Source organism: Lynx canadensis, chromosome C1 (assembly GCF_007474595.2).
Source record: "Lynx canadensis isolate LIC74 chromosome C1, mLynCan4.pri.v2, whole genome shotgun sequence".
In the NCBI taxonomy this organism is placed as follows: domain Eukaryota; kingdom Metazoa; phylum Chordata; class Mammalia; order Carnivora; family Felidae; genus Lynx; species Lynx canadensis.
In genome coordinates, this window is record NC_044310.1 from 104,331,021 (window position 1) to 104,352,687 (window position 21,667).

The 21,667-nt window shown below is 41.2% G+C and overlaps 2 non-coding genes across 2 annotated transcripts; one reads left to right on the forward strand and one right to left on the reverse strand.

Moving 5' to 3' along the window:
* The first annotated feature begins 3,541 nt into the window (after positions 1-3,541).
* On the forward strand, positions 3,542-3,613 carry TRNAE-UUC. The gene has a single exon. It is a non-coding gene; the product is annotated as a tRNA-Glu (tRNA).
* A 5,986-nt stretch (positions 3,614-9,599) lies between these two features.
* TRNAG-CCC lies at positions 9,600-9,670 on the reverse strand. The gene has a single exon. It is a non-coding gene; the product is annotated as a tRNA-Gly (tRNA).
* Positions 9,671-21,667: the final 11,997 nt, after the last annotated feature.

Below are 21,667 nucleotides of genomic sequence, written 5' to 3' on the forward strand. Positions count from 1 at the left end.
GGGTGCTTCAGCTTTTAATATTGATTATAGGAGGTCATTTTATATTCTGGAACAGGGTCTTTGTCAGATATGTTTTGTGAATACTTTTTCCTAGTCTGCGATTTATTTTCACTTAATGGTTATCTTTTAATGAGAAGACATTATTATTTTAATTATTTTATAATTTAATATTCAATATTTTAATATTAATGTCAAAGTCTGATTTAATATTTAATTAGACTAATGTTAGTTTATTTTTAAAGTTTATCTATTTTTAGAGAAGGAGAGAGTGGGTGGGGGGTAGAGAGAGAGAGAATACCAAGCAGGCTCTACTCTGTCAGCACAGAACCAGATGCAGGGCTTGATCTTATGAACTGTGAGATCATGACCTGAGCCAACATCAAGAGTAGGTCACTTAATCGACTGAGCCACCTAGGAGCCTCTAGTCTAATATTACTTTAATATTTTAAAAGTCTAATTTATCATTTTAATACTTAATACTATTAAAGTCTAATTTGTCATTTTTCTTTTTTACTTATCTTTTTGTGTAATATTTAGGAAATCTTTGCTTACCACCAGGTCATAAGGAGATTCTCATGTACTTTCTTCTAAAACTTTACAGTTTAGTGTGTATGTTTTGGTCTATGATCCAATTTAAATTAGCTTTTGTGCATACTGGGAGGTAGGGAATGCAGGGTTTTTCACTATGTAGATCTCTAGTTGTTTCAGTACTATTTGTCAGAATGATTCTCCTTTCCCCACTGAATTGCTTTAGTATCTGTTCTTGGAAAATAATTTGGCCAGAGAGGGTGGGTCTATTTTAGGGTGGGTCTATTTTAGGTGTTTCAATTCAGTTCCATTTCTATATATAATGTGTCCTTCTGCCACTCCCATACTATCTTGTTTATAGTAATAAACAGCTTAATAGTAAGTCTTAAAGTCTTCCAGGTTTGACTTCACACAGCTCAATAAATTTTGAAATGTATACATACCAAAGTAGCCACCACGCAAATCAAGATCTGTGGCTGCTTAAGTTGTCTCCTTTCATTGTAGGACATATGCCCTTACAGATTGTGGCTGATCCCTTAGCCAAAGATCCTCTATTACAGCCCCCAGGAAAAAGAAATCTCCAGTTACCTTTAGAGCTGATGAAAAAAAAAAAAGTCTGTAACACTTAACCATGAATATAGATTTTTCTTGGGGGGAAAAAAGTTCATTTTCCAGGCCAATGACTATTATTTATGACCACGAATACAATGGTTTGCAATTTTCTGTTCTTTGTAGGGAGATAAAGTCCCAGGGAGGGCCTCTAACTTACTGGACTGATAGTTGAGTGTTAAAGTTGGTTAAACTTTAAAGTTGGTTAAAGTTGAAGGCTGACTTTGGAATTGACTTTTATTGTGTTAGAAAAGATGAGGGGGATGCTGAGGAAAGGTGTAGGGAAGAGTAGGTTGGAACTAGAAAGGTGAATTTTGGGTCTTGCAGTGATTGTCAGATTTTGTAGAAAGAGGAATTTGGGGTATGGTAGTAATTGTCAGATTTGAGGAAAGAGTAACTTTCCACTAAAACAAACAACAAAAAAACTTTAGTGGAAACAACCAATACTTAAAGGCCTCATTTCTCTGAGGCTTTCTCATTTATATACATCGTCTTTCTTTCTCGTTTTTGTAAAAATGGCGGGCTTCATGGGTTTTTTATGTAACTTTAAAAATGTGTATTTAAATTAAAAACTACTAACATTAAAATATTTATCATGAAAGTCCTAAATTCATCTGAAATTCGACCGACAGTATATTTAAAATAAAATGGGCAGAACCTAAGAGACACACTTACCTGGCTGAAGCGCCGTTCCTGGGTGTGTGAGATTCTCAACCACAGTTGCTTTCGCTAGTTTTCCCCACACCTGAAAGTCCTCATCCAAAACTCATCAGACACTGCTTCCTTCGCCAAAAGATTTTAAAGTAATCTTAAAGTACGTGCTTTAAAAATAAACCTGCAAGGTGCATCCTTGGAATCCACAAGAAACCCAGGGAGAGACGTTCAAGGGCCAAAAGGAACTCACTGGGAGCCGGGCCAAGGCTTTGGCTCCCCCCCCCCCCCGCCCCGCCCCGCCAGACGGAACTCACCTTCACCAGCTACTGGACGCCGATTTCATCTTCGGGCTGTTTGCAGAGGAGGAAAGTCGCGTGGAGTTCCTCCCTCCCCTGGGCTCTGTTTCCACCTCTCCGTTTCTGTCTCCTCCACGACGGTTCGGGAGCCTAACACTGGACAGGGCTGAAAGGGGAGGCTGCCCTTCTCCTCCGCGTCCCTCCCTCCGGGGCGTCGGGGCAGCTCAGTCGGGCCGGGACGTTAGGGCCCGCGGGTGACGCCCGCGGGGCCGCGACAGCAGCGGGGGCGGGGTCGCAAGTTCGCCGCGTGCATCCGCGTGCACCGCGCAGCTGCGCGTCGCCCGCGCCGGACACACTGAATCGACGCCGCCGTCGGGGGGCTCATTCGCAGGCCGCACACAAGGGTGCGGGGCGCGGCAGAGGGAGAGAGAGGGCGCAGCGCGCCGAGGGGGCCCGGCCTTGCCCCTGACCCTGGAGGCCAGGCCCGGAAGAGGCTAGTTTGACGGGCAGAGCCCAGAAAGCCTCAACGGCGGCCCAGCCCCGGGTCCCGAGGGTAAAGGCCCCAAACCCCGAAGTCCTAGTGGAGCGGGAGTCGCGAATGGCGGCGTCATTCTCCCCGCCTGTGTCGGGAGAGTCGTTTGCCCGAATCAGCAAGCCGGTTGTGTGGCTCCGAGACGGCAATTAACAAAAGCAGCAGCAGGATTTTCGGACAAAGCGGGCGTGTGGCGTGAGGGGAAGGCCGGCGTCGAAGAGCACTCTGTGTGGGCCCTGAGCGTGCAGAGCAGCAGCCGAGGTAGGTGGAAAGTGCAGGGGCGGCGGGCTGGGAGGGACCCGAGTCCAGTCTAGGGGCACGGAGCCTGCCTCGAAAGCCGTCTCAGTCCGCGCCACTTCCGTTGCTGCGTCCCTTGTCTTTCGGAATCATTTGGGGGATGTTAGGGACCCCAGGGTCTAAGGCCAGGCGCCTCCTCTAGGCAACCTCGTCCACTCTTTGCTGAGGAAAAGAGTCGATGAAAACTGGCTTAAACAAACCAGGTGACTCCAAGAGCCTTCCTTTTCCAGAGTCTCCTCCAAAGTCCAGGGCCGCCGAGCCTGCCTCGAAAGCCGTCTCGGTCCGCGCCGCCTCTGTCGCTGCGTCCCAAACTTTGGGGGGATGTTGGGGACTGCGGGGTCTCAGTCCGGGCGCCTCCCCTCCCGCCTCTTCGCGGCGACCTTGTGTCCACACGCGGCCACGGGTGCGGCCGGGACGGGGCGACTTGTGGACCTGGCGGGGCCCCGGGGCGCGACCGCTGTCCCGCACCGTGTAAGGTCTTTGTTGTGGGGCACCTTTTATAGAGGGAACGGCCTTAGGGGATAATTGCTGAGAAGGCGCGAGTCACCCAGAGCGAGCAGACAGGAAATAGCCACCGCTTAACGCGGAGAGTACTTGTGTTTCTTAAAAAGCAGCAGCTGGCAGCTCCCTGGTGGTCTAGTGGCTAGGATTCGGCGCTTTCACCGCCGCGGCCCGGGTTCGATTCCCGGTCAGGGAATGGGATTCTTCTTACTGGGCTGTTCCCCGCTCAGCGGGAGCAGTGAGTTTTGCTGTGACTTTCCCCCAAATTGGCGGGAAAATGGAGTTAACTATTCGTTGAGGATACATGCCAGAAAGCAGAACTACTAGGTGAAATAGAGTGTGAATTTCAAACTATCAATGACACTACCCACGAACCTATAAGCACCAATTATAAGCCCCCACCTGTATGACGCTTCATTTCCCCCCCTCACCCCCACGTTTAAAATTAACACTAGAAATTATCAATCTCTTAGACATAATTTCAAACTTTACTTACCATCAAGCAACCTCTTCATAGTCAATTTCCCCCATGGGCTCTAAGTCCACAAGAGACAAACTGGAAGTATTTCAGAAATCTTGAATCGGGAGTATTTCAGATATCTTGAATTGAATCTCAAATTGATCTGTTCTGGTATTTACCTTTTCTTCCAGGTAAGATTAGTCGCAGTAAAAATGTAAGTCTGCCTTTTTGCTTACCGTGGTCTCACCAGTTCTAAATTCTGTGGGTATGGAGCTGTTGCTTGGATAGTTTCATGGGCACATTTCACCTTTAGGAACTTTGGAAAAGTTGTGCACAGGAGGGTCCCTAAATCCATCTTTGGAAGTGTTGGCAGAAATAAATGAGCACTTCAACTTGTGAAGACCTAAAAGTGGTTGGAAGCAGAACAGATTTTTAAAAATCAGAGAGTTGTTTCAATAATTTAATTTTCATTTTGATGGCCACTTTATTTTTTTGAAGGAAGATAAGACTTATTTTATCTTTATTTACTTATTTTTTAAAGTCTATTTTGTTATTTTTAGTAATTTGTACACCCAAATGTGGGCTCAAACTGATGATCCTGAGATCAAGAGTCTCTTGCTCCTCCAACTGAGCCAACCAGGCACCCCCATTTTATCTGTTTTATGAGGACATTAGTGGAGGGAAATTGCTTTATCGGATCAGTAATTTTTCTATATTTTTATTTCTCTAAAGGAAATTTAATGATAATAATAAGTTAATATAAATTATAATAAAAAGATTAATAAGATTTAATAATAAAATTACACATCTTACATTATTCACATTGATATAGTTGGCCTATGCTGGTCATGTATTGCGCACTGTATAACATTACCTGATGAGTTATGTTCAACTAGGTGGTAATACATACCATAATGCAGCTATTTATAATTCAAAAAAGGAGGTAAAATGGGAAGGTGTTGTGATCTCTTAGTGTAGTCCTGAGATCAACTGAATTTATACCATGCTCTCACATACTTTAGAAGACTATGCTATAGTAAAATGACATACCTTAGAGCCAGTGGTTGCCCGTTTCCTGACCCAGCATGATATACAGGAGTGACCATAGGGGGAAAATGGCCTTTTGAAGGACTTACCTAATATATCTCTCTTATTGGAATGACATCAGAAAAGTAAAGGGAAGGTTCATATGGAAAAGGAAAATTGTCTGCTTTTCCCTCTTTCCCAACCCTTAATACCCAATGGGGGAGCAAATACTCTGATTCTTCACGTATTAGGATAGATACTGAGCTTCCTTTTTTTTTTTTTTTTTAACTTTTTTAACGTTTATTTATTTTTGAGAGACAGAGAGAGAGACAGCATGAGCAGGGAAGGGGAGAGAAAGAGGGAGATACAGAATCCAAAGCAGGCTCCAGGCTCTGAGCTGTCAGCACAGAGCCTGACGTGGGGTTCGAACCCACAAACTGCTAGATCATGAACCATGAGATCATGACCTGGCCGAAGCCGGACACTCAACCGACTGAGCCACCCAGGCACCCCTGAGCTTCCTTGTCTGATGGTTGAGGACACACTATATTAAAATATTATACAAAGGGGTGTGGCTACTGCTGCCCCTTTTCTATCTGAGCATCAAAACCTGCCGCCTGGCTGGTGTCAAGGAGAGCCTCCAACCCTGCATCTATTTGTCTTTTTTCTGGCTCTCTCCTCTCAGAGGACTTGTAGCATCAGATTCATTTGGGGAAGTTTGGTTAAGGTTGTTTTGTGCTTAGCAGGAAAATCTTCTAAGACCTTGAATTGACCAGTTTACTGGGATTCCCTCTACTGGGGCATAAACCCTACCAATAACAAATTGTGATTATATACATGTTGCCGCTTTTCAATGTATACATATCTCCCTCAGGAACCCCCACACCCACCAGGGAACCTAGGTCATTGGCAGAATGAGATTTGGGAATTCTTTGGTCCTCTGGCCAAACACTACTAGTAAGTGCTCTAATTCCATCACTTTTGAAATTATACTCACCATAAATTAAATACTGTTTATTTTGGAGAGTTTAGTTTGGGGGCAATGGAAATTATTGCTTTAATGTTCTTTCTGTACTTTTCAAATTTTATCCATAATGCAGATTTTTCATCAAAAAGTATGGAGGACAGAAGACAGTGGAAGAACAATTTTTACCGTAAAACAAACAGGCCAAACTTTGTTAGGACTTACAAGTTTAGCTTTACAGTGGTGGCTTCTGTATAGAAAGAGTTCCTTACTTTGTGCAAAAAAGCAGTTTTTTTGTTTTGCTGTTTTTCCTTTTGGCTGCCAGAGGGATTAAGTATTGTCAGAAGGACTTATCTCTATAGTCCCAAGAAACCTCACTTGGCAAGCAAGCTACTGAAAATCGGTGGGGTATATCAGTCACTCTTCCTGGCAGAGATCTGATAACACTGCAGTCAGAGCCATTGAGAGTAAAATTCTTGACTTGCCAGTCAGTATGACATTATTTATACAGTGAAACTTTGGACATCAGCAGGTTTAGCTACTCATGCTAAATTTTGAGCCATCCTCTGGTGCCAAATGTCACCATTTGCTACATTTGCTACAATGGGAGTTTGTCCCATTAGCACTTTATTTAATACATGACAGTGCCCTGGACAGAAGAATCCCCATTAATACTTTAAGAGCATTCATAGTATAATCATGCAACTCATTGATTTCCATTAAACATTTGCACAACTGTACATTGATTTGGTATGGAAGCCATACTCTTAACTTTAATTTCTTTTTCTTTTTCTTAGAAGTTTTACCCAAACTCTGTCAGTTGAATTCACACTCTGTCTCATAGGAACACAGACCAAGGAGTTGAATACTTGCACTTGACCGGTTACACAGCAGCCTGGAGACCATTTTATCTCCTTGACAAAGAGCTCAGGGAGAGCGAGGAGGTGTGACTAGTCTGTGAGGCCCATTGGAGCAGTGAGGAGGCTTCTTATTGCCTGAGGTCAAGGGTGAGGGGTAGAGAGGGATGGAGTGGGGGCCATGGGGGAGCAGTCCCACTAAAGTAAGCACAGCCTGTTTACTTGCTTTTGGTTTTAAGAGGTTATCCACTCAGTCTCAACAAACTTAGTAATAGCTAAAGCACCATTTAGGTGGCTGCTTTCAATCCTTCCTTGTCACTGCTCAACCTCCAACTGTCTATCAACATATGGGGACTATCAAAAGGTCCTTACTCTCCTTTTCATAATGACCACTTAGGGGAGATCATCCTGGGGAGCCTTCTCATATCCCCATGCACCCCCTTCTGTATTTTCGCCGAGAAAGTACTGGGACTTTACTGCCTCTGCACTGAGCACCAAATTTATCATGCAGTCTAGCAGTCCCTAGGCAGTAGTAGATTGTGTTTGTCACACTTCTGTAGAATTGACCAGTAAGGAGACAACAATCTTAAATGAACTGAGGTAGTTACTACTTAGACACACAGCATAAGCAAGTGTAGTATGTTGTCAGCTCCCCACATCTATAATCCCATAGCAGGACACCATACTGGAGGGATCAAATGACAAGAAAACACAAGTGGTGGCTCACTCTGTCATGAAGGAGCTAATTCCATATTGCTGTCAAGCAGTTTGATAGCTTGTAGTTGCATCCTACAGGGGTGGAGGCAAGGTGGAAATTTCCGGGTCTCACCAGAACCAGGGAGACAGGTGAAACTGCCTGCTTATAGTTTGCCCCAGGACAGGCAACCTACTACAAGAGATCAGTGAGAAATAGCCATACAGTAGCACCTCACAAGACTGCCTATCTTTCCATGTTCCAAGGGGATATTCAGCCAAGATTTGGGTCAAACAACATTGAACCTTGCCTATGTGGCCTATGTGGAGAAGTACAGGGTCACCAGAGTGCCATAAAAGAGCCATTCTCCTGTACCTCGAGCACTGAAAAGGAGGTTGGCTGGATATCTGTGATTTGCCCTTCTTTACCGAAGTTTCTTGAAAATGCTGCTCCACTGTTGCCTTGCTTTCTATGTTAGTGCTTATCTAATTCTGTTGCTTTTGTAACTTATTTCATAGTTTTGCCTAGAGCACCTGAGGATGTTTTATTTTTAAAGTCTAGTAGTTTTACCGTGGTGTTGTTTTGAAGTTGATCATCCATGGTCAATCCCTGGTACCTGATGAGCCCTTTCTGTGTGCCTTGTCACATAAGCAATGCATCATTTTCCTTTTTATAATAAAATCAAGTCTCCTAGGCCTGATTCCTGTTTAGAGAAAAATCTTAAAAACAAGAAATTATGTATCACATTACAATGTTTATTGGACAAAGACAAAGATTCTCAGACAAGTTAAAACAAAATAGTAAAACCATCCTGATGATTTCAACACAATATTGCCAAGAAAGGACTTTAAAATATCACCATCAGTTTACAACAAACGTACAAAGACATAATGTAAGGGTTAAATTGTAGTGTAGCGCTAACTCGTAGCTTGAAAAGTAACAGCTGTTCTGACACTGAAGGTCAAGAGATAACAGCCTTGCTTTACACTTGTAAATCACGCTTCATACTCTTGTAAATCAGGCTTTACCAATGAAGGAAAACAAAAGCTCAAAGAAAAGAGCATCAGAGGCAAGGTCAAGGAGATCCACTGGTTGCAATTTAGGCAGAAAGTCTAAAATAATCACCTCATTCAGCAACTGTTTCTAACTCATCTGGCAACTGTTCCTAACTCATCTGGGAACTGTTTCTCTGTTCTGTTCCCAGGTAATGATAAAACGATGGGATCGGCTTTAAAAACTCTGTACCCCGGCTGTTCGAGGCCGCACTCTTATCAAGAGTGTTGGTCCCAATCGGTTGGCTTTGCCTCTTATTGTAGTAAACTTTGTTGTGATTGTCACTGGTGCCCATAGCATTCTGTTTCAGGAGTCGTGTGGATGCAACAATAATATCAGAATAAGGAAACCCTTGAACATGAATAAATTTATTTTTAAAGAGTGAAATGTTGCTGGTTTGAAAATAGATTTTAAAAACTTAAATTTTAAGCTATTCTTAGATGAAAATGAATCACCCGCAGTCTCCAAGGCAGTCACGCACTTAGTGCCCTCAAATGGGAATCCTTTGAAGGAGCGTCCAAGAGGTAGAAAACAAACCCGGATCAACCGTTCCCAGAGTCTTCAGTTCTTTTTCCCTTATTAAAAGTCTACTTTAAGGGCTAACACCTGTTGGGGCGCACTGCCAGGCACGCGCATCCTCGCCGGAACGGCCACGCGCCTGCGGGAGGCGCGCAGGTGGCGGCGGCTGATGACGTGAACCTACGCGTTTACAGCAGTTCCCCTCGGGTCCACGCGAGTTCCTCCTCACCAGCTTCCACCTTTATTCATGCTCAGGGGTGTCTGCGGGGCCCCGTGGGTATTGTCCTCCCGGGATTTTGGTGTCTCCGTCCTCGCTCTGCGCTGACACGTGGCCCGGCGGCCAACCCAGGGCCCAGCACGGGCATCGGTGACCTGCTAGCTTTTTGGGTTCTGCGGGGCCTCCAAGGGAAAGGCTGAAAGTAACTGTGGTCTTAGGTCCAAATCGCAAACCCTTTCCCCCCGCCCCGCCCAGACACTCCCACTTTCAAAGTCAGACTCACTAAATGATTGCTGAATGCCAAGCACTGGAGCAGTAACAACCCAGAACTCTAAAAGACCGTATTTGCCTGTGCGGTGTAATTTTGTGGGATAAACTATAAAGGAAATTACTGCATTGGCCGGGAATCGAACCCGGGTCTCCCGCGTGGGAGGCGAGAATTCTACCACTGAACCACCAATGCTTTCCTGCACTGTGCAGGTGAAGTTTAGGTGGCGTCTCCAGAAAGACTTAGCAATAGTTGTAAGAGGTTTTTTTCAAGTGCTGGCTAATAGCTATTAGCTATTAGCTATGGGTTTTTACAGGCAACTTATACTAGACAAAACTATCAAAATATCTGATTTGTCTGTGCAAATTCTTAACTCTGAAAAAGGCTCTTTCAAACTGCATAACAGACTCCAATAGAAAAACATAAATTCATCCAGGTTCCTTGTTTCTGTTCCTAAATCTTCAGTTATTAACCTCAAACTGTTGTCTTAGTGGTTCCTGAAGGTAACTTGGTTACTTGGGAAGGTAACCTAACTTGTAGGTGAGGTAAGTAAAATTCCAATCCAGGAAAGAAATAAGAATCAGAACCAGAATTAGTAACCAAAAAGAGAGAAAAGGACAGAATCAAGATAGATATAATGAAGAAATACATTTTAGTCCATGTAGTTAATTCTTTGTAGCTTTTTTTTTTTTTTTGTAAAAGAGTAATGATCAGTCTTATAATCATTATAATGTGTCTGCTTTTTAAGGTGTATAAAACCTTAGCATGGATATATGATATGAAAAGATTAGTAGTATTAAGTTTGCATTTAATGTTGGGAGAATCCGCTTTCTCAAGTTAATAGGCTTTGATTTACTAGCTGTATGAGGAGTAGACTATTTTATTTTTTTAAACTGAGTTGAATCCTCAGCAGCTTTTTTTTTTTTAAGTTTATTTTTGAGACAGAGACAGAGCATGAACGGGGGAGGGGCAGAGAGAGAGGCACAGAACCGGAAGCAGGCTCCAGGCTCTGAGCCATCAGCCTAGAGCCTGGTTTCGGGGCTCAAACTCACGGACCGCGAGATCGTGACCTGAGCTGAAGTTGGACGCTTAACCGACTGAGCCACCCAGGCGCCCCAGGAGTAGACTATTTTAAAGAAATACTTTATGTTGAAATATTAATATAGTGGTCTTTTGTTGAAGTTCAAATAATGGAGAGATTTCTTTCTTCAAATTTCCCTGGGGAAATTAAACTGAAGCGAGGAACCTGGAGAGCTCCTCCACACGTTGGGACTAGGAATCATTATGACTTTTTGAAGGACAGGAGCACAGAGGTGCAATGATGCCTCTCTTGCTAGAAGAAGGCAAGCTAGGTGGAGGCCGAGTCATAAACTTGAGCTCAACAAGGAAAACAACCATCACCTCGACCTTGAAGAGCTTTGGCTCCCTCTGCCCAACGCTCAGGACACACACCGGCTCTGGCCAACACGCTTTCAACTACCACCTGCATCAACCAGGGGTACATTTATCCCCACATCTCTCTTGAAACTACAGATCTGCACCTCCAACTCACAACTCCTGATTTACAAGTCACTGCCTCATATGCATCTCAGAGTCACAAGTGCTAAAACTCAAGGCACCAGGGAGTTCCCTGTCAGCATCACACACCACCCTCTGTACCTCTAAGATCAGACCCAGGCACAGTGTGTCCCAAAATGTAGTAGTGCATTATCTCGAATGTTTTAGTCAATCATCAAAACAACAGCCAAATCTGTTCCTGCCCCTGCATAGTACATTTACCCTCACCCCAACCATCCTATTGCCCAAATCAGATCTTGCTATTCTTTTTGGATAAACTCTTCATCCTTCCAACACAGAAATTTGTTCCTAGTATAATTAATAAATAGTGCTTAAATTTATTTGGCTTTCTGTAGGCTCACTGCCACTTCATTACTAAACTCTTCCATCTATCACCTCTTCCTCCCTTCATATAAGTAGGTTAAAAATAATTGGCCCTCCTACAGCGAGTCTACTCTACTCCAATCCACTTGCCACATTGCATTCTGATCACTCCATGATGTAAAGCTGGACATACCTGTAGCCTAAATCCACATCACCCACCACAGTAGCTAACCAACAGCAATCCTCCCTCTCTTGGTCATTGGAGCCCTGGAGACCAGAGGAAGCGTTGGTAAAGAACTGTAGTGGTCAGCCCCTGGAGTTGGTGGGTTCTGGACTTGTAATGGCTTTGAAACACATGTACATGTTGCAGAAGCACAAATCTCTGGCAGAGATTGGAAATAAGGAAGCAAGAACAAAATGCATCACTGTGCTGGTAAACCTGGCTTTCTGACTTTGCAGTTTCACCAAGTCAGTTTCCAGACAGCTGGGTTAAAGGCCACCAAAAGGCCCCTGTAGGAAGTTCCCTGCAGGAAACATTCTGAAACTTGGTCTTCTGGAAATTCTTAGCAGTCAAGCTTCAGAGGTGTCCGAGGAGCACAGGGGTCTCCACACAGGGACAATTTTGTATTCTTCAGCTGAGAATTTGTATCCTTTAGAAGGAGCAGGTCCCACCTGAGGTTCTCATCCATCCCAGATCAAACTCCAGAATGGGCTGCTTAGTGTAACAGGGACCGTGTGTTCACCAAGTCCAGGTATGGACAGGTAGCTCCATTTCTGTAAAGCCCAGGAGATGAAGTCTAAGGACCTGCCATGGGTTGTGAGAGAAGAAACCTCATCCAGTGTTGGATGCATGTTGGATGTGTTACAAGCTGAAGAATGTGGGTGCTTCAACAGCCAGCCTCTCATCTTCCACCTGAGTGTGCCAACTTTGGTTGCAGGCCAATACATATAACTGTTTTTCTTTTCTTTTTTTCTCCACCACAGTAATTCATTCACCTCTACTTGAATCTTTACTTCAAAGGCAAGTCTGGTCTATGCAAGGATCCAACAGACAGGGATCCAACTCACTGCAGTCATTTGAGGAAAGGGAGAAAAAGAATAAAATGGGCAGCGTTTGGGGAACAAAAAACTATTAAAAAGTGTGTCTACACAGTGACATGCTACCTTGGGACTGAGACAGGAATGTGATCATGGAAGGATCAGTGCTTAGCATGAGGTGCACAACTGTTCCTCTAGGGTATGGAGTAAGTTCTGGTGTGTTGCTGGGACATGCATCATTGGGAACTAATATCCTTGCCACAATTGTGTGCAGAACTTCTGATATCATGACATCACCTCCTAGAATATGAAGAATAACTTCGGTGTGTTTCTCTCTTTGGAAATTGGTTTTGGAACAAAGCCAGAATATTTCCCTTCCTTGTCGTGCCTGTATTCTTCTGATTTTCTGTTGTCGTGATACATGTAAATGTATCCGTAGGAGGAGACTTGAGGAACATAAAGAATGTCTTACTCTCTCCTTTAGATTGCCATTCCATAAACTTTTCTTGAACTCCCTATATATTACATTGGACCAGAAAGTTGAGAAATTGGGCAATAAAGAAATTTCTCTCTAAAAGTCACTACATCATGAATGGTCAAAATCATACATTAAGTTAACTTCAGGAACCTAGTATCTGAGAAGTCAGTTGTTCCTTTTGAATGCTAATTATTTGCCTTTTCTAACTGCTTATCAGACAGCTACAGTTACTTTACACATAGATGAGTATTCACTTTCTGCCTTAGGTGGGCACAGCGAATGCAGAATAAAAACTGTTCAGAACGAGAGAGAAACTGAAGATTGGGCGAAGTGCTAGGAAGTGCTAGAGCCAATCCAACTTTAACAGCTGACCACTCAGTTAACAGCTGAACACCCTGATTGACCACTCTTCACAAATGAAATCACATCAAGTGATAATGTGGATAATTGCCAAAGCAGAAGCATGTCCAGCTTATCTCTACTCTGTCCAAAATGGCAGCTCCAGAAGGCTGAAAGTGCAGGACCATATCAAACCTCTGTTTCTTTGCTACATTCATAGGAAACACAGTAATTTCGGGGATACCAAAACAAGTAGGACAGAAATGGCCATCCCCAGTTTTGGTGTTCTGAAAAGACAAAACTAAGGGGGTGGAGGTTGGGGGACAATGTTGGAAGTTTGATGGGGTGGTGGAAGACTGTTCCAGACCAAATACCTCCTGCTGTTGGCCCAGTGATGAGGGAAGCAGTTGGCATCAGAGGAGCCACATAGATGAGCATTTGATACACTGTGGGAGGCAGAGACAAAAGAGCAGCAGAAAACTGGGCAAGGCAGGCAAGGAATTTGGCACCACCATCTATCCATCCCCACTCCAGAGGCAGTGTCATCCTGGGTTCTTTCTTGCGGTCTCCCTTGACGCCAGGCAGTTAGTAACTGAGGATTCACCTATGAAGCAGTTCTGACTTCAGTGCCAGGGAATTTTCCTAAATTAAAACATGACAGTAATCACACACAAATTGAAAGATAAGGTATTTTTAAAGGTTTATTAGTTTATTGTACCTTTACAGTTGGAGGGTGAAGAAGAAAATATCAAAGCTGTTTGTCTAACAAAATGGCTCTTGGAGATTAATCTACATATCGTTACCCATGATAACCAAATAGCGTAAAAAGCAGTTAAAAATAGATAGTTATATCCACTAGAGATATTTACTGAAGTCATGCTTTTTGCCTTTAAGTCTATTAATGTAGCTATCTTTTGGTTAATGTATTTAGTAACGCTCCTTTTCTCTCCTTTTGTTTTCAACCTATCACATTATGGTTTTGGCATGTCTCTTGAATACAGCATATTTATAGTTTTTTTTTTTTAATTAAGTCTAGAAATATTTATTTTTTACTGAATAATTTGGTCTACTTACCTTTAACATAATTGCTGATATAATTAATTTTAAACCTATCTTTATTTGTTCTATTTGTCCTCCTTGTTCATGTTTTTCTTTCTCTCTCTCTCTCTCTTTGGATTAGTTATCTTTTAAACTATTATAACTTTTTTATTGTTTTATATACTTTGCTTCCATTTTTCCTTCTGTTTTTCATTGTATTTCACTTTGCTTCTATTCTTTCAGTGATTAATTTAGAAATTACAATCTTAATCTTTAATTCTTTTTCTTTTTTTGGTTAATTTTAGTCCTTAATTTATCAAGCATAATAATAATTATTCCATTTCCCTCATCCTGAACAGTATATAAACTTTTATTCTATTTAGTCTCATCTACATATATGCTGTTATCCTTTATTATAGTTCTGAGTATTAAGTCCCGAAGACAATTTACACATTTTTATACGATTAGTGTTAGATTTATCCATGTATTTATGGCTACCCTTTCTCTTTGTTTCTTTCTGTGTGTGTCTTTCCATGTGGAATAATTTTTCTTCTGCCTGAGAAACATCATTTAGAAATTTCTTTTGTGTTAGTCTGCTTGTGAAGAACTATGTCAGGTTTTTTTTTTTCTTCTGTGTTTATTTTACTTTAATTACTGAAGACTATTTTTATTAAGTATGTAAGTCTAGAAGGCAGTTAACTGTCTTTCAGAACATAAAGGATATTTGCATTTGATTTTTGTTTTTCAGAAGTCAGTCAATGGTCTGACTGCTGCTGTTTTGAATGTAATGTGTGTGTGTGTGTGTGTGTGTATCTCTATCTATCTATATATTTATATATATATATAGATATATATATAAAACAATTTTTGTCTTTTTTAAAATTTTCTTCAGTTTTACTTTGATTTCTCTAGTACTGGTGTCCCTTTACTCACCTTGCATGGGATTGGTTGGCCTTCTGGAATCTGCTGATTTGTGTCTTTCACATTGTCTGGAAAACTCTCAAACATTGCTTCTTCAAATATTGCCTTTGCCTTGTTTTCTGTCTCTTCTCCCTCCAAGGCTCTAACCAAAATTCAAGGTATACTTTCTCAGTCTATTTTTCCTATTTTTTGTTTGTGTGTTTAATGTTACATTTTTTTTCTTGCCCTACATTTTGAATTTTTCTCCTTCCCTGTATTCTGCCTTACTAATTTTCTCCTCAGCTGTGATTTCTCTCTTCAGCTGTGAACTCTTCCACTGAGTTCTTAATTTTAGCTATTTTTATTTCATTTCAGAATTTCTTTTTTTCCCTTGCCAAGGGAAGAAAATGTTTCCAGGAAGAGGAAAGGATCAACTGTAAAATGTTGATAGATTAGATTAAATGAGGGTCAGAGTTGACCATTGGGTTTAGCAAAATTAATTTTTGGCAGCCTTGACAAGAGCAGTTTCAGGAAAGTGATGGGAAGAAAGGTATGATTATAGTAAATGCTAGATGAGAGACTGAATATGTAAGTGGGACAATGGCCAGACCATATATAAAAATAGAATTCTGAGCCACAATCTGCAGCAGCCAGCCCTGGAGACCAATCTGTTATTTATACTAACTAGCCCAGGAAGTCAACCTACAAGTCATAGTCAGTCTACAAGTCATAGTTGTAGAAAGTCAAAATGTTGTCTCCAGCAAACAGTTCAAGAAGTCAAACAATAACCCCGGTAACAATTGGCCCCAATTGTGAGATTTGATTAATAAGACAGCTTCCCTAGTTTTTGTTCATGCTTCCAATGAGACCAACCAGAGAAAGCCAAATATGCCCTCCTAACCAACTATATAGGACCCCCTTTCCCACCTACCTACAGCTTCCCCATGTCATAGCACTTGTTCCATCAAATGCCTACAAGTGACAGGAGTAAAGATTTAAATAAACAGAAGCTGAATCAGTACAAGAAAGTGGTTTTGCTGTCAAATGATTATAAAAGTATAGGATCGACTTAGGATTTCAGGCAAGCAACAGAAAAATTCTCCACTGGTTTTTATCCTAGAGATGCTTTTGGTGATGACCCTACAGCAGGATAATCCTGGGATCCTTTCCAACTGTAAGAATATATTAGACTGAGAGGACCCAAGAAACCTAATTTCTGGCACTCCTGACCATGACAAAGCCCATATAACAGGTCTGTCCATGATTTAATGTTGAATCTGGGAATGGTCATTACCATTCTTTCCTATTTGAATGGTCATTTCATTTCCTGCTTCAAAAATGATATCCCCCCGAGGGGCGCCTGGGTGGCTCAGTCGGTTAAGCGGCCGACTTCGGCTCAGGTCATGATCTCGCGGTCCGTGAGTTCGAGCCCCGCGTCGGGCTCTGTGCTGACAGCTCGGAGCCCGGAGCCTGTTTCAGATTCTGTGTCTCCCTCTCTCTGACCCTCCCCCGTTCATGCTCTGTCTCTCTCTGTCTCAAAAATAAATAAACGTTAAAAAAAAAATTTTAAAATAAAAAAAAAATGATATCCCCCAAATATATATCTATATCTGTATAGATATCTATCTATATGTCTATAGATATATATCTATGTATCTATATCTATCTATATCTATATCTATAGATATCTACCTATCTATATAGATAGATCTATATATAGGTATCTATATCTATATCTAGCTGGCTTTAGGATTGTAGTCTCAATATTTAGGTGGAAAGTAGTCTCCAGAGACATCAGACACAATTAAGTATATGGATTGGGAATCAGGAAAGGAGGATTGTTCTCTTAGGAGATAGAGAAATTGATAGAACAACTGAAATTATGCTATTCACCCCTCATGTCCTGTGTAGGAAGGAAATTCTTGCCTTACTTGACCCATAGACCGCAGAGAGCCTCCAGCAATAGAGCTACCAAAATGAAACATAAATTTGCTCTGGCTCAAAGCATAGCTGAAGTAGTATTGCATCATAAAATGATCTTCAGACATCAATTTCACTTGTAGTTCCTTACCACTACTCCAGTCTGTCTCCTCTCATAGGTTACTTACTGAAAGGAAAATATCACCGTCATTCATCACTAATTCCTCAGAATATTAAGGAATCACCACCACCAATAGTATCACCAATAGTAAAGTTCTGAGAAATTCTGGATTCTGTTGTCATTAAGGAGGTCATTTCTTTTGCATAGAATGTTGAAAGTTTTGATAGTATGCAGATAACATCTTAGATTTGCATTAAGTTGAAATAGTCTGAGGGAAAAAGTGATACAATAAAGCTCCTATAGGAAGCTCCTATAGGAAGCTTCTATAGGAAACGTTCTATACATTAGAATTCCATAACAATGAGTTTTGGTAATATGTTTTCGCTACTGCCTAGAGCATGAAGTTGGTGAAAGGATTTTTCTTTAAGTTTTCATCCTGGTGATGATCTTTATAATTTCTTATATAAAATATGCATGATATACTTTTAGGAGAATCAGTAAAGAATAGAAATAGCATGTAAAAATTCTAAACCATGAGAAGAGGGAAATGGAAAAAGAAAAACGGCATATAGAAGAAAAAACTCCATATAAAAAGTCAAGGAAATTTTAAAATTTATCAGTAATTGGTAATGAAAATATCATGAGTCCAAACTTATGAAATGCAGCAAAAATAGCAGTAATTACAATAAAAAGAAACCCTTATACTTTTATATTAAGTGTGAGGCTAGCAATCCCTATCAGACTAACTCCAGCATTCTTCACAGAGCTAGAACAAACAACCCTAAAATTTTCATGAAACCAGAAAAGACCCTGAATAGCCAAAGCAATCTTAAAAAGAAAACCAAAGCTAGAGGCATCACAATCCCAGACTTCAAGCTGTATTACAAAGTTGTAATCATCAAGACAGTATGGTACTGGCACAAAAACAGACACTCAGATCAATGGAACAGAGTAGAGAACCCACAAATGGACCCAAAAATGTATGGCCAACTAATCTTTGACAAAGCAGGAAAGAATATCCAATGAAATAAAGATAGTCTCTTCAGCAAATGGTGTTGGGAAACTGGACAGAGACGTGCAGAAAAATGAACCTGGACCACTTTCTTATACCATACACAAAAACAAACTCAAAATGGATGAAAGACCTAAATGTAAGACAGGAAGCCATCAAAATCCTCGAGGAGAAAGCAGGCAAAAATCTCTGACCTCAGCTGCAACAGCTTCTTACTCAACATGTCTCCAGAGGCAAGGGAAACGAAAGCAAAAATGAACTATTGGGACCTCATCAAAATAAAAGCTTCTGCACAGCAAAGGAAACAATCAACAAAACTAAAAGGCAACCGACAGAATGGGAGAAGATATTTGCAAATGACATATCAGATAAAGGGTTAGCATCCAAAATCTATAAAGAACTTATCAAACTCAACACCCAGAAAAAAAATAATCCAGTGAAGAAATGGGCAAAAGACATGAATAGACACTTCTCCAAAGAAGACATCTAGATGGCCAACTGACCCACGAAAAAATTCTCCACATCACTCATCATCAGGGAAATACAAATTAAAACCACACTGAGATACCACCTCACACCTGTCAGAATGGCTAAAATGAACAGTTCATGCAACAACAGATGTTGGCGAGGATGTAGAGAAATAGGATCTCTTTTGCACTGCTGGTGGGAATGCAAACTGGTGCAGCCACTCTGGAAAACAGTATGGAGGTTCCTCAAAAAGTTAAAAACAGGGGTGCCTGGGTGGCGCAGTCGGTTAAGCGTCCGACTTCAGCCAGGTCACGATCTCGCGGTCTGTGAGTTCGAGCCCCGCGTCGGGCTCTGTGCTGCCTGCTCAGAGCCTGGAGCCTGTTTCCGATTCTGTGTCTCCCTCTCTCTCTGACCCTCCCCCGTTCATGCTCTGTCTCTCTCTGTCTCAAAAATAAATAAACATTAAAAAAAAAATTAAAAAAAAAAAAAAGTTAAAAACAGAACTACCCTACAACCCAGCAATTGCACTACTAGGTATTTATCCAAGGGATGCAGGTATACTGTTTCAAAGGGACGCATGCATCCCAATGTTTGTAGCAGCACTATCAACAATAGCCAAAGTATGGAAAGAGCCCAAATGTCCATCGATGGATGAATGGATAAAGAAGATGTGGTATATATATACAATGTGGTATATATATTTTGGCAGTCAAAAAGAATGAAATCTTGCCTTTTGCAACTACATGGATGGAACTAGAGGGTATTATGCTAAGCAAAATTAGAGAAAGACAAATATCATATGGCTTCACTCATATAAGGACTTTAAGAAACAAAACAGATGAACATAAGGTAAGGGAAACAAAAATAATATAAACACAGGGAGGGGGACTAAAACATAAGAGACTCTTAAATATAAAGAACAAACAGAGGGTTACTGGAGGGGTTGTGGGAAGGGGGGATGGGCTAAATGGGTAAGGGGCATTAAGGAATCTGCTCCTAAAATCATTGTTGCACTATATGCTAACTAACTTTGATGTAAAATTAAAAAATAAATTATAAAAAAAGTGAAGGCTGAAATTAATAGCTTTAGCATGAGACTTAAAATTAGTAAAAGGACAAAATAAACCCAAAGAAAGGAGGAGAAAGAAGATAATAAAGATAAGAGCAGGGGTGCCTGCCTGGGTGGCTCAGTCAGTTAAGCCTGCCTCTTGGTTTCAGCTCAGGTCATGATCTCACAGCCCTGAGACTGAGCCAAGCCCTGTGTTGGCTCCATACTGGGCATGGGGCCTGCTTGAGATTCTCTCTTCCTCTCTCTCTGTTACTCCCCTGTTCCCACTTGCGCACACGTGCACATTCTCTCTCTCTCTCTCTCTCTCTCTCAAAAATAAACAAACAAACAAACAAAAAATAATTAAAATAGAAAAATCAAGATACAATAAGTAAATTTACAAAATCTCAAGTTGGTTCTTTGAAAAGACTAATAGTGTTGATAAACTTCTGGTGCAATTTATGATGAATGTAAATGCAGAAATCTCAAGTACAAATCACTGGCAACCAAATTCATTAATATCTAAAAATATAGAATAAATCATGCTGAATAGATTTACTCAGGAATGTAAGAGTATTTTTTTAACGTTTATTTATTTTTGAGAGACAGAGACAGAGTGCAAGTGGGTGGTGGGGCAGAGAGAGAGGGAGACACAGATTTCAAGGCAGGCTCCAGGCTCCGAGCTGTCGGCACAGAGCCCGACAGGGGGCTCAAACCCACCAGCCATGAGATTATGACCTGAGCCAAAGTCAGAAGCTCAACCAACTGAGCCACCCAGGCATTCCAGGAATATAAGAGTATTTTTAACAATAGTAAATCTATAAATATAATTAGCCACATTAGCAAATTTAAGGAGAAAAAGCACATTATCTCAATTTATAGAGTAAAAGCATTCAATAAAATTTAACATCCATTTGTGATTTAGCAAACTAAGAAATAAAACATTATTTCCTGAAAAATATATATATACTCAAATCCTATGGAAACATAACCATATAAGGATCAGAAAGGAAGAAATAAACATTAGAAGATCATATGAATATCTATAAAAAAGACACAAAAGAATTTGATTAGTTTCCTCATTAAAAAAATGTTTATTTATTTTGAGATATGTTTTGATAAAGAGACCGTGTGAGTAGAGGAGGAACAGAAAGAGAGACACAGAATCTGAAGCTGGCTCCAGGCTCTGAGTTGTCAGCACAGAGCCCAACATGGGGCTTTGGCTCATGAGCTGTGAGATCAGGACCTGAGCCAGAGTCAGAGGCTTAACTGACAGAGCCACCCAGGTACCCCTAGTTTCCTCACTTGCAAAATGGAGATGAGAGTGTCTACTCATAGTTTATTGTGAGGGCTAAATAAGAAAAGATATAGCAAGCATATTTGGCTGGCACATAATAAACAGTCTATAAATATATGCAATGATGATTATAATGATAGCAGATAATCAGACAACATCTATCTAAAGAAAAAAATGTACTTTTCTTTGGACTGAGCAATGTTGGTTCTAGGAATGTGTCCTCTGAAAATAATAAAAGATAGGTACTAGACTATTCATTGCAGTGCTGGTGATAACAGTAAAACATTGGAAATAACCTCCATGCCCATTAAGAGAGGTGGTGAAATTATGAAACATCTACACAGTGGAAAACTGGAGATAAAATAGTGTAATAATTATGAATATAGGCTTTGGATGTAAGTTTCAGTGAACTGGGACCCCCTGAGTCCTTCCTAGACCTTTCTTCCTTGCTTTTAATTGTGTCAGTCAGCTATTGCTGTATAATAATCTCAAAAAATCAGTGGCAAATAATAGTATGCCTTTATTTTTCAAAGTTTGCAGGCCAGTTTGGGCAACTCTACTTCAGGCTATGATGGCCAGGACAGCTCTGCCTCACAACATAGCTGGCTAGTCAGAATGTGTTCTCGTTGTGACAATCACAGAAGCACAGGGG